Below are 10,789 nucleotides of genomic sequence, written 5' to 3' on the forward strand. Positions count from 1 at the left end.
TGGAATCTCTCTTCCTGTAGTTTGCATCCATTGTGTCATGTCCTATTCTCTGGAGCAGCAGAAAACAAGCTTGCTCCATCCTCAATATGACACCTCTTCAAATATGTATCACCTCATAACCCTCTTCTCCAAGCTAAGCAAACCCAGCTCGCTAGCCTTGGATAGTGCCCTTCAATTCTGGCTAAAAGTTGGAGTTGTATATCACCACCACCACCTCCAACATGGAAGGCACCAGCTGCCTAGAATACACCAGATCTTAATGTTTCAGATCCATTGGTATAGTCAAATTTCTACTGTTTTGTTGTTGTTGTTGTTGTTGTTGTTCAGGCAGAATTTCAATTGAGATGCTAAAAATATATGTGGGGGTGGGAAGGACTGGCCATGATGAAAACAAGATTCTCTCAGAGGCACGAAGGAGGGAATTTCAGTCATAATGACAGACTGCTTATATTTCATCAAGATAATTGACAAAAATCACTGCAATTCATTTTTTGGCAGGTTTTGTAAGCAGATGGCCCTCCCATTTCTAAAACAAGTTTCCTGCCTTTCCAGCTAATTATCTTGATTTCTGTCAAAATGTGACATTCCTTCATTGGCAATTTCAGGCCCTCTCATATTATTTCCTTACAGCCGTCTTAGCTCTAGTATAATAATAATGGCCCAAAAAATAGGCCACTATTGAAATATATACAATGTCTCTGATTTGTCTAGCTGTTTGTCCAAAAATAACAGCCAAGTTCCCATTAGCTTTCTTTCCTGAGCATCCTCTGCTGCTGAAATCTCCAGTGGATTAAGATAGCATGGTGATGAGTGGAATTTGAAATAAATAGCTAGGCAGAAGGAAGGAGTGGATGCTCATGTCCCAGGTTTGAATGTCTGCAGATTACAAACAATACATCAACCTGATTCCATGGAAAGGTCCCGGGGGGTGGGGGGTGGGAATAGGCTTTGGCTGGGTGTCCAACTGAGTTGCTATACTTTTCTATCAGAGGTTTTTGGCCTTTGTCTGCTGCAAAACAGACAAAAAATCAGCAGGTGAGGAGGCATGTGGATCATCCAGCCTCCATAATGGGGGGGGGATGGAGTGTTGTATTTATCCTTGTAGTGAAGTTGTTATTCCTGGAAGACTGAAAAGTATGTGTACCTGCAGGGGGGCAGTAGCGGTGGAGACAGACAGGGCTACCTGAATGTCACTGTCTTGGTTCAAATCTAGACCAAGTTATGCAGCCCTTCACATATAACTGAACTATAAGTCCCAGCATTTCTCCCCATTGATTGTGCTGGTTACGGTTGCTGGGACTTGAGCATCCGCGGATTTTGTTATCCATGGGGGATCTTGGAACCAAACCCCAGTGTATAACAAGAGTCCACTGTATTAAAAAGCTAATTTAAAACCATGTTAATCCACCACATTCTGTCATAGATCGGGCCGTGCTGAAAATAAGGTGGAAGTGTTAAGGAAAAGGCCAGCATGAAGTCAGATTTACTGTAGGTGGTCTGTAGGGCAGAATAAGGTGGAGGTGCGTGAGAGAAGCTCTGTGTCTGCTGTGTGAGCTGAGCTGGAGTCTGCCCCACGTGAGAATGCTGATGGAAGATACAGCATGTCTTATTACAGATTCCAGCCCACAATAAACAGATCTGTTCTACATCACAGCTGAAGCTGGAGTTGCTTGATAGTGTCAGCAGGTCTTCTGCTAGCTTTTAGTTGACATATTTCCACAAACAACCCAGGGAGTGTGGTTTCGGCCTATAACCCAGTCAATCACATATCTTAAAACAAAATGGCAGGGTGGCATGGTTGCCATTGAAATTCAGCCGCAAATTGCTAAATACACTAACACAGTGCAATTGATTACTAGAAAAATTAATTTTTAATTTTAATAGCTAATAACATTTTGAATTAACAGTCTCTGAGCTAAATGCAGTAACACAGTGCAACTGACTTAACACAGTCAATTACCGGTCAAGCAAAACTCTCAGTTTTCAAAGTGTTTCCTCAGAAAGGAAGCCTTCCATTATTGCATCTGCTGTCACTGCTACTATTTGTGCCACTCTACCATAGTACTGTAGTTACCTTATAGTTCTCATTTTGGCCCATCTGTAGATACACCCCTGAGAAACAGCCATCGTAACATTATCACCATTTCACTTGTCTTACATCTGGAAAATAAGGTCAGGATAGATGAGAAGTGCTGTTTTGTAGCATTTTAGTAGCTGGATGTTTTGTAGCAGTAGCTACGTCCCTGGCTGAGTCACTTGTTTGGGTGCAAATCGTTAAATTGAGAGGTAATGATTGGGACTCTGTTCATTACTCTCAACTAGAGTAGCCCCATTCAGTCACTGGGTGGTGAGTCAACACATAGGTAAACCTCATTGATTCGATCGGCTTATTCTGGTCAGGACTAACAACAGGATTTAGGCTATTGTTCTATGTGCACAAACCAGAACTGAAGGTTTTGGATATGTATCCCAAACTGCAAACATACATACAATTAACCATCCTTATAGGTTTGTTTTATTATATCCCATCCTTCCTCCAGTAAGTTCAACAAGGGGTACATGGATCTCCTCCTCCCCACTTTAGCCATGTGACAATCCTGTGATGTAAATCAGATTCAGAGTGTGTGACTGGCCCAGGCTGAGCTGGTAAATTTCTTGCTTGCACAGGGACCATAATCTTGATCTCTTAAATCCCAATCCAACATTCTAACCAGTAAGAAGAGGCACTTGCCACAGGTGCACATGATGGGTGGTGTGGACAGGTTGGAGCCATTCCACTCTGCTGGAGGACAGAACTGTGTTTCATGTGACCTGCTTTGTAACTGCTAATATCTCTAGAAGAGGATGCTGACCCATCATTATTGAAAGAGTAAGATTCAGCAGTAACATCCTATGAGTTGAATGAGGAACCATATTACCCATGCCTTCAGGCAGCAATATGTTGTCAGCTTGATCAAAGCTGAGGAGTGTAGAGGAGGATCCTTGGACCTGTTTTCCAGTTTGGGATAGCTTTTCAGACTTAGACTTAGCATTTGTAGTAACTGAACGCTGTTGAGAATGCCAACTTTGTAGACTTTGTAGAGAAGTCCACTTTGGCTAATCTCTGTCATACATGGCTTGACTACCTCTAGTGTTGGTAACTTTGACATCCTCTATATGAGGTTGCCTCCAAAGCTTCATTTGGTACAGATGGAAATGGGACCTTGCTTCCTTAATGTAATGTAATGTAACATTGACCTTCCACTATTTTTCTGGGCCCCCAGATTTTTTCTGAGCCCAACTCCCAGTCCTGATCTATAAAATTACCTAAAGGTCTTCAGACATGGCTGACAGAATATATATTGCCCATCTGAGATGTAAAAGAAAATGGCCCCACCATACCCTTGAGTCAAGGCACATAGTATGATTTCATAATACTGTACCCAAGAAGTTTGTTTGGCACCTGAAGCAGAAAATCCTACAAACGCCTCTTCTCATTCCTAGCAGTAAAAATACAACAATAAATTAATTTTAAAAATCATTTCCTGCAGTTTCAAACATTTGCTGTGTGAAGGAGATATTTCAGACTGACAAATGGTTGTTCCAGCCTTGTCCTCTCACAAGCCTAATTCCTAATTGATGTGTATGGATTCATATCAGCCAATTTTCCCCCAGTAACCAGGTTTCAGGATGCACTCCCCTAAGGGTCTGCCTAGGTTCCCTTCTAAACTGTTTTTAGGTGCTGGGTCATGATGCTCTTGTTTTCCCAAGCATTTGGGATGAATAGTGCCAGAAAGTTTTTTGTCTTTTACTTTTTGTTTGCTGCTGCTGTTGTGGTCCAAGCTGCTGGTATTTGATTGATGGTGTTGCTAATGATGTTGTTGGCTAATGTGCTGTGTCAATGCATTTGTGTTGGTTTTATTATGAGCACCATGAGCCATCTCAGAAGTTCTCTATGGACAGAAAGATATATAATACAAATATAATATATAAATATAAATGTATATAAATATTTTCATATAAATATTTTTATAATATATTACATAATGTAACATAATATGTTGTTGTGTGTCTGCACTGTATTTCTACAGTCATTTAGATGAAAGTACTGGTAAGTCAAAATTAAATCAATGGAACTTACTTCTGAGTACCTATGTATAAAATTGTGCTGTCAGCCAACCAGCTAATTTCTTTTCCAAAATGCACCACTGTTTTTTACTTTCCTATCTGGTTTTCCTCTCCCACTCCTGCCAGAGTCAGCCTACTCAGTCTTCCTTGAATTATTTTGAATATTCCCCACCACTACATTTCTTTCCCCCTTTTATTTATTTTTTATACTATCTGCCGCCTTGCACTCCCCTCAGCTTGCCAGTACCTCTGTCTGGTTAGTAGATGGTGTCTTTGGTTTGACATTCAGAGAAACTGAGGGCCTGAACAGACAGGCCAAAATAAAGCTGCTTCAGGTCACTTTGGAGGTATGCTGTTTAAATGCTGCATGTGTCCTAAGAGGCCAGAAGGCGCGCCAAAGCCACGTTCCAGTCCTAAGGACTGGAGCGCATCTTTGGCGCAGCTTCAGGTTTAAGACGCATATGTCATTTAAACAGCATACCTCCAAAGTGACCCAAAGCAGCTTTATTTTGGCCTGTCTGTTTGGGCCTTGAGATTGCTTGTTTTGATATTGTATGCCTTTAAATCATTTCCAACTTATGGCAACACATCATTCTGGGGCTGAGAGTGTATGACTCCTTCAAGGTCACTTAATGGGTTTCCATAGCTGAGTGGGGAATCAATCCTTGATCTCTAGAGGTGTAGTTGAACACTCAAGCCACTATACCATGATATATAATATTAGCCACTGATTTGCATCACTCCTAGACCTAAAATGCCTTTTAAAGTAGATCATACCATTATCTTCTTTGCTGTTTAATTTTTGCACACATGAAGAAATTATACATGCCATTGTGCTCATATAACAAAAACCGCGTGTTGTAAAGTTTCACAGGGGTAAACTTGTAAGAAACCTGAAACAAATTAATCCATATAGTACTGATGTTTGTTGCAATATTACAGTTGGCATACTTGTGAAGGACAGGGGGACATTGTTTTCCATATCGATGGCCTGTGCAGAACCTCACAGTAGACTGTAACTCTGAAATGTACAATGTTTTAATGGCCATAAATATTCTTCGCTTGGAAAGAAGATATATGAGACTGGGCTTGGGCAAATGCTGTAATTAAAGCCAATGCCTTTTCTCTTAGGCTGACACAATACATGCTTTTTGAATAGATGAATGAAGTGGGAGATGTAGTGTGATGTGATGTGGTGTGGGAAAAATATGTGTTTGAGCCCTGTATACTGAAGAAGCTGTTTTGGTTTGTGTGTGTGTGTGTGTGAGAGAGAGAGAGAGAGAGCAACAGAGAGAATGAGAATGTGACCCTTGTAAAGTTGCCAAGAATGCTGGAACATGATGATTTAAGGGAACAGCATACAGTTAGCCACCTAACATTTGATTTAAGAGTCAGAGGGATCATTTGTAATTAGCATTTGGATCAAGTTACTTCTGAAGTTAGTTTCAAGGCATACTCCCCTCCAGTTTGTTGGCTTTATACTTGGAAGTGTTCCAATCTGCTTACAAAATTATACTGACAAAGAACAACAATTGTGCAGCTGCTCTGAAGAAAACTCCACAGTTCTGTTATTTCTTCTTTGCAGCCATGTTCCAAAACAGCATATTCAAGGTAATCTCAAGTTTTGTATCCTTTTCATGCTATAGATTTTATTACACTATAGACATTTAACACAAATACCTATCTTCCTACTCTCACATGTTGTTCTTGCATGCATTGTTGTTTTTAGCAGTAATTTCCACTTTTCAAAAACCACTAAAAACAAAATTACATTTTGTTGAGGGCTCTTTGATTCTGTTGGGGGTGCTTTGATTCTGTGTTCCTGCCATGGCAGGGGGCTGGTCTGGATGGCTCTTGTGGTCTCTTCCAGGTCTATGATTCTGTGATTTTTTTTTCATCAAAATGATCCCAAGGTCCAGAGGACCAAAATGCTCAAAAGCAGAGAACAGTACCAGACAAATGGATTTATAATGTGCATATTGTCCTGGGAAATGCAATGACACATGATGGAGGCAAGGTCAGCCCAAGACATTTTGTTGACATTTAAGGACTCTTCCAATTAGGGGAAATGTATTGGGAAGCTGTGATATTTGTTGCTGCAGTACTCTGGGTTTTTAAAACTATCCAAATGATGTTTCTGTTACCTGGGACTATTTTCTAGCAATTCCCAGCACCAGCTGAAACATTTTGTGTCCCTCACTAAAGTAGGTTTCCTTTTAATCCTGTCCCAGGAACAACAATTTTCCTTTCCTTCTCTTAATTTTTTTTAAGTTACAATGTTATACATTAGTGGAAATAGCACTCTCATGCTATCACTATTGAATCTTTTTTAAAAATTAGAGAGAATAAAAATTGTCCTTTAAACCATAGGGCCATCTCAGCAAAACCAGCCACAGTTAATTAAAAAAAAAACTTTGGAATGCCTTTAGTACAGATCCAAGAAATCACTACATACAGCCCCCGAAAAGGATGGAACATGTAGAAGCAGAGAGGCAACAGTGACAACAATTGGCAAAATCACAAGAACTCTTTAGACCAGTTCTAGATTGAACTGCCAGCCCAGCTGGTGCTATATATGGGATGCAGACCATTTTTTGTTCACTCAGGTGAATTTATGGATTTAGGATTAGGACATCCCTGCATGCAGATCATATTCAAATCCCTGCTTGGTCGTGAAGCATTTTGGGTGGCCTGCTTGGGTAAGTCATTTTTGCAGCATTCTCATGAGGATAAATGCAGTGCATCTGCTCTGTGGTTTGAAAAGCCCTGTGGTTTTAAAAAGCATCTGCAACATGATAGCATAGCAACTTTCTCTGGAAGAAGTGTACTTAGTATAATTTTACTAAATGGTTGATGGGCATTTCTGAGTGATGATTATTCTAGCTTCTGGGTTTGTCTCTGCTTCAATGGCCCAGAACGGATGAGCCAAATGTGCCGTGCTGGTGCTGATTTTAGAGTTAGGGACCATGAACCAATGACACAGACCCTAACATGGGCACCACCATTTTTATGTAAGTGATGCACAGCATCCACACATCACTACACATCACTTATGTAACAAGTGTGCCATTGGTGCACTCGTTACATCAGCCCAACGGCACCAAAAAAAAAACAAACCCAGTTTTTCCGGGTCCTTTTTACTTTGAATGGACGCCGTGCGGTCTGGTAACTGCAATGTTCCTTCGGAGAGAAAAAGGTCACTGGCACACTGCCCTTTTGGGGTGGTCTGTCCCGTGCCAAAATGCCCTTATGGATTTAGGATTGGGATAAAAGACAGAATTATGAGAACAGAATTAAATCACAGCAGACTGTTGTTGTTTTGTGAGGTGTTTCTCATGCTATGTATTCACTGCCCTTGTGAATACCTTTGTGACACCTTTGAGAAGAAACTAATTCCTTAATGGAACCATCAAAAATATTTTGCTGCTTGAGGCAAAGGACAAAATGGCACCTCTTACATACTTCCTTGTATCCCCAATTCTACAAAAGCTCATCAGTCTGGCAGCTGAATATTATTTCAACACCAGCAACAGTATTATTTAGTGCATCTGAATGTAATAGGTTGCTTATGAAATGTAGAGCAGGCCATGCAATACATATAGCTGAATCCATTTTCCGAGCCCCTTCAACATATGCCACCTCAGCCTGCTACTTTATTTTATCTAGTGTTAGAGTCTTCCCTCTTCCGTTAGGCAAGTTCTTAGCTTCTGATTAGACTTGTCCAATTTGAACTCCTTTGAACTGGATGTATCTTAGAATCATAGACTTGGATGGGACCAAAAAGGCCATCCAATCCAACCCCCTGCCATGCAAGAAGACATAATCAAAGCACCTCTGACAGATGGCCATCCAGCCTCTGTTTAAAAACTTCCAAAGTAGAAGACTCCACCACACTCCAAGGCAGCATATTCCACTGCCCACTTACTGTGAGGATATTCTTCTCAATGTTTTGGTGGAATCTCTTTTCCTCTTAATATTTTTGTGTACACCCTTTATACGAATGTTTTCACTAGAGATCAGGGCAATGTGGAGATATAATAATGAGAAAATAAATAAATAATCAATACAACATTTCTTTTCTTCCCTGCAGTAGAGTTCTGATCATACATTCTGTAAGAGCACACACACCCCTTACTTAATGTTAGCAACAGAAATTCTCTTTAGAGGGGTTCAGAGGGAGGTTGTTGCACAGGAAAGGACAGCCTGATGTTCTATATTTTGTTCTTTTTACATCTCGTTCTGCAGTTCTCATCACATGTTTTGTGAACAAGTGACCTCTTGTTCACGTAATACCATATTTAGAAAAGAAATAATCTTAAGAAGGCTTTCTCAGAAGCTCCCAAAGGCCTCTGCTAACTTCAGTTCCAGATTTAAAATCTATTATGTTTAAAAGCCACGGACACACCAAAACATCAAAACCCTGGCAGACTGCAGGCCAAAGAAAGATTGCAGCTCTATGCCAATTTACCTGAACATACAGGATTGCAGCATACATGTTCATGTGCTTAAACTCTGATCTATGTGGATCACGTTGAAAGAGGGAGAACAGTAAAAGGAGAATGTGGGAAGTAAGTATTGAATTTCACACCATCTGTGGCTTAACCCCCTAAACTTTCCCCTCCCCAGGTGCAGTTCTCCCTAGGAAAGAAAAAATAAGAAGATAGCAGATGTGTGACAAGACAGGACAAAATCTCAAACACATAGTATTTATCTCTACTGGTCTGTTGTTGTTCCCAACCTCATAGAGGTGGGGAAGAAATAAATTGTTGTTGTTGTTGTTAAATTCATTTCAACTAATCCTCAGGTATTATAGCTGTGGAGACTAAAGACAGAAGACCTTAGAGTCTTCCTATTATGAAAAGTTATTAATGAGCAACTTAAGTCCAATTGACTTCAATTTAAGTGTAACAACTTAGTAAAGGCACCAGATTGCATCTGATCTTGGAAGCTAAGCATGAGCCATAGTTAGTACTTGGATGGGAGACCACCAACAAATACTTGGTACTGTATTTAATTTTTCAGAGGAAGGAAGTGGCAAAACCACGTCTAAGAATTGGGAATATGCCAGGAAGTCAGAGACAGGTAGGCTTGCCACCTGAAATTACCATGTTGTATCTGACCCAGCCACTATTTTGCATATGGATGCAGAATCTTGGGTTCTACTAAAAATTACGATGGGTCCCACAAATTTGAATCTCTTCCTGCCTGTGCTAGAAGTCTTTCAGATGAATGTATTTGTGTGGATAGGACCACACAGTACTGTATAACCAACTGAACCAAAGCTCTGAACAGCTTGGAATAAAATCTTGTTACTTGAAACTGATTGAAATTTTTCTTTTGAACTTCTGACTGGACTGAAACTTCACACCTTTCAGCAGTACATCTTTGTTTAGTTTTGGGGTTGTTGGGGTTGTTTGTTTTTTTACCACCATGATAAAAATAACCAGTACACACCACAAATAGTTCTCTGTCTCTCAGCAGTGAGTCAATTATAACATAATTTACCATTATGTATCTCAGCAAAAGCTTTAAAAGAGAATCAATGTGTATGCAATTTCACCATTATCTTTGATCCGAACTGCTATCTGATTCATTTATACCTTATAATGGATCCTTGGTCCTAGTTATTTTAAAGTATTGCAGAGAGAGGAAATGCAGGATTCCAAGAGAATTGCATCTTCAATGAAGAGAAATCAATACTAAAGTTCTCATGGTCTTTTGAAACTTTGTGATTCTTGCCAGACAGGTTCTTAAAATATCAGAGTGATTTTTTTTTTTTTTGGCTTTGAAACAAGGGCTGGGAAGTGGGTATGTAACATGTTTTTCTCTTCTGAGGCACACATACACCAAATTATTCATGTGTTTCGTCAGTCATATTCATAGGTGGGGCAGCTTCTTCAACATATCTCACTACATGCATCAAATTGTCTTTTCTGTCAAACAACTACTGTATATACTTGACTATAAGCTGACTTCATGTATAAATCAAGGGCAAATTTTGGGGCCAAAATTATGGATTTTGCTATGATCCGTGAATAAGTCGAGGGTAAAACTTAGGGCATATAGCAAAGGATCTAAAGAATGAAGCAAAGTAAAACAATGTCAAAGAACTTTAAAAATTCAAGTAGACATAACTGTTTGTGCTTACTCTTAAAGCTGGATGGATAAGAGAGTAGAGGGGGTCAGTGCTTCCAGGACAGATTGTACTCTTGTTTTTCACCAGGGGAGGGTTCCTTCTTTTAAATAAAAGTTAAGATACAGTATTTACATTGACCCGTGGATCAGTCGACTCAGTTTTTTGGGGTCAGTGTTTTTGATCTACATTGGTAGACTTATACATGAAGCTATTGTAGATTGGGATCTCTGTATTTAAAGCTCCTATACCAAAGGGTCTGAATCTCAAGGCTATGCAATTTGCTGCTGCAATAATATCAGTCACTAACACATGGCTGACTGAAACTTTCAGGTCAGTCTTAGCCACATCAGAGAAATGGCTCCATTGCAGTTCAGCCTCCAGGAAGGTACTAGGTGGATAAATGAGAGCTCTGCTGTAATGTCTGAAGAAGGCAGTAAATGTTGGGTAAATGCTAATAAGGAATACAATCTGTATTTTCTGGTAACCACAAAGGTAATACATTTCCAGGTTCTGGAGTGGGAAATATTTAATTATGCATCCCCTTTG

Source organism: Sceloporus undulatus, chromosome 6, assembly GCF_019175285.1.
Source record: "Sceloporus undulatus isolate JIND9_A2432 ecotype Alabama chromosome 6, SceUnd_v1.1, whole genome shotgun sequence".
Classification (NCBI taxonomy): Eukaryota; Metazoa; Chordata; class Lepidosauria; order Squamata; family Phrynosomatidae; genus Sceloporus; species Sceloporus undulatus.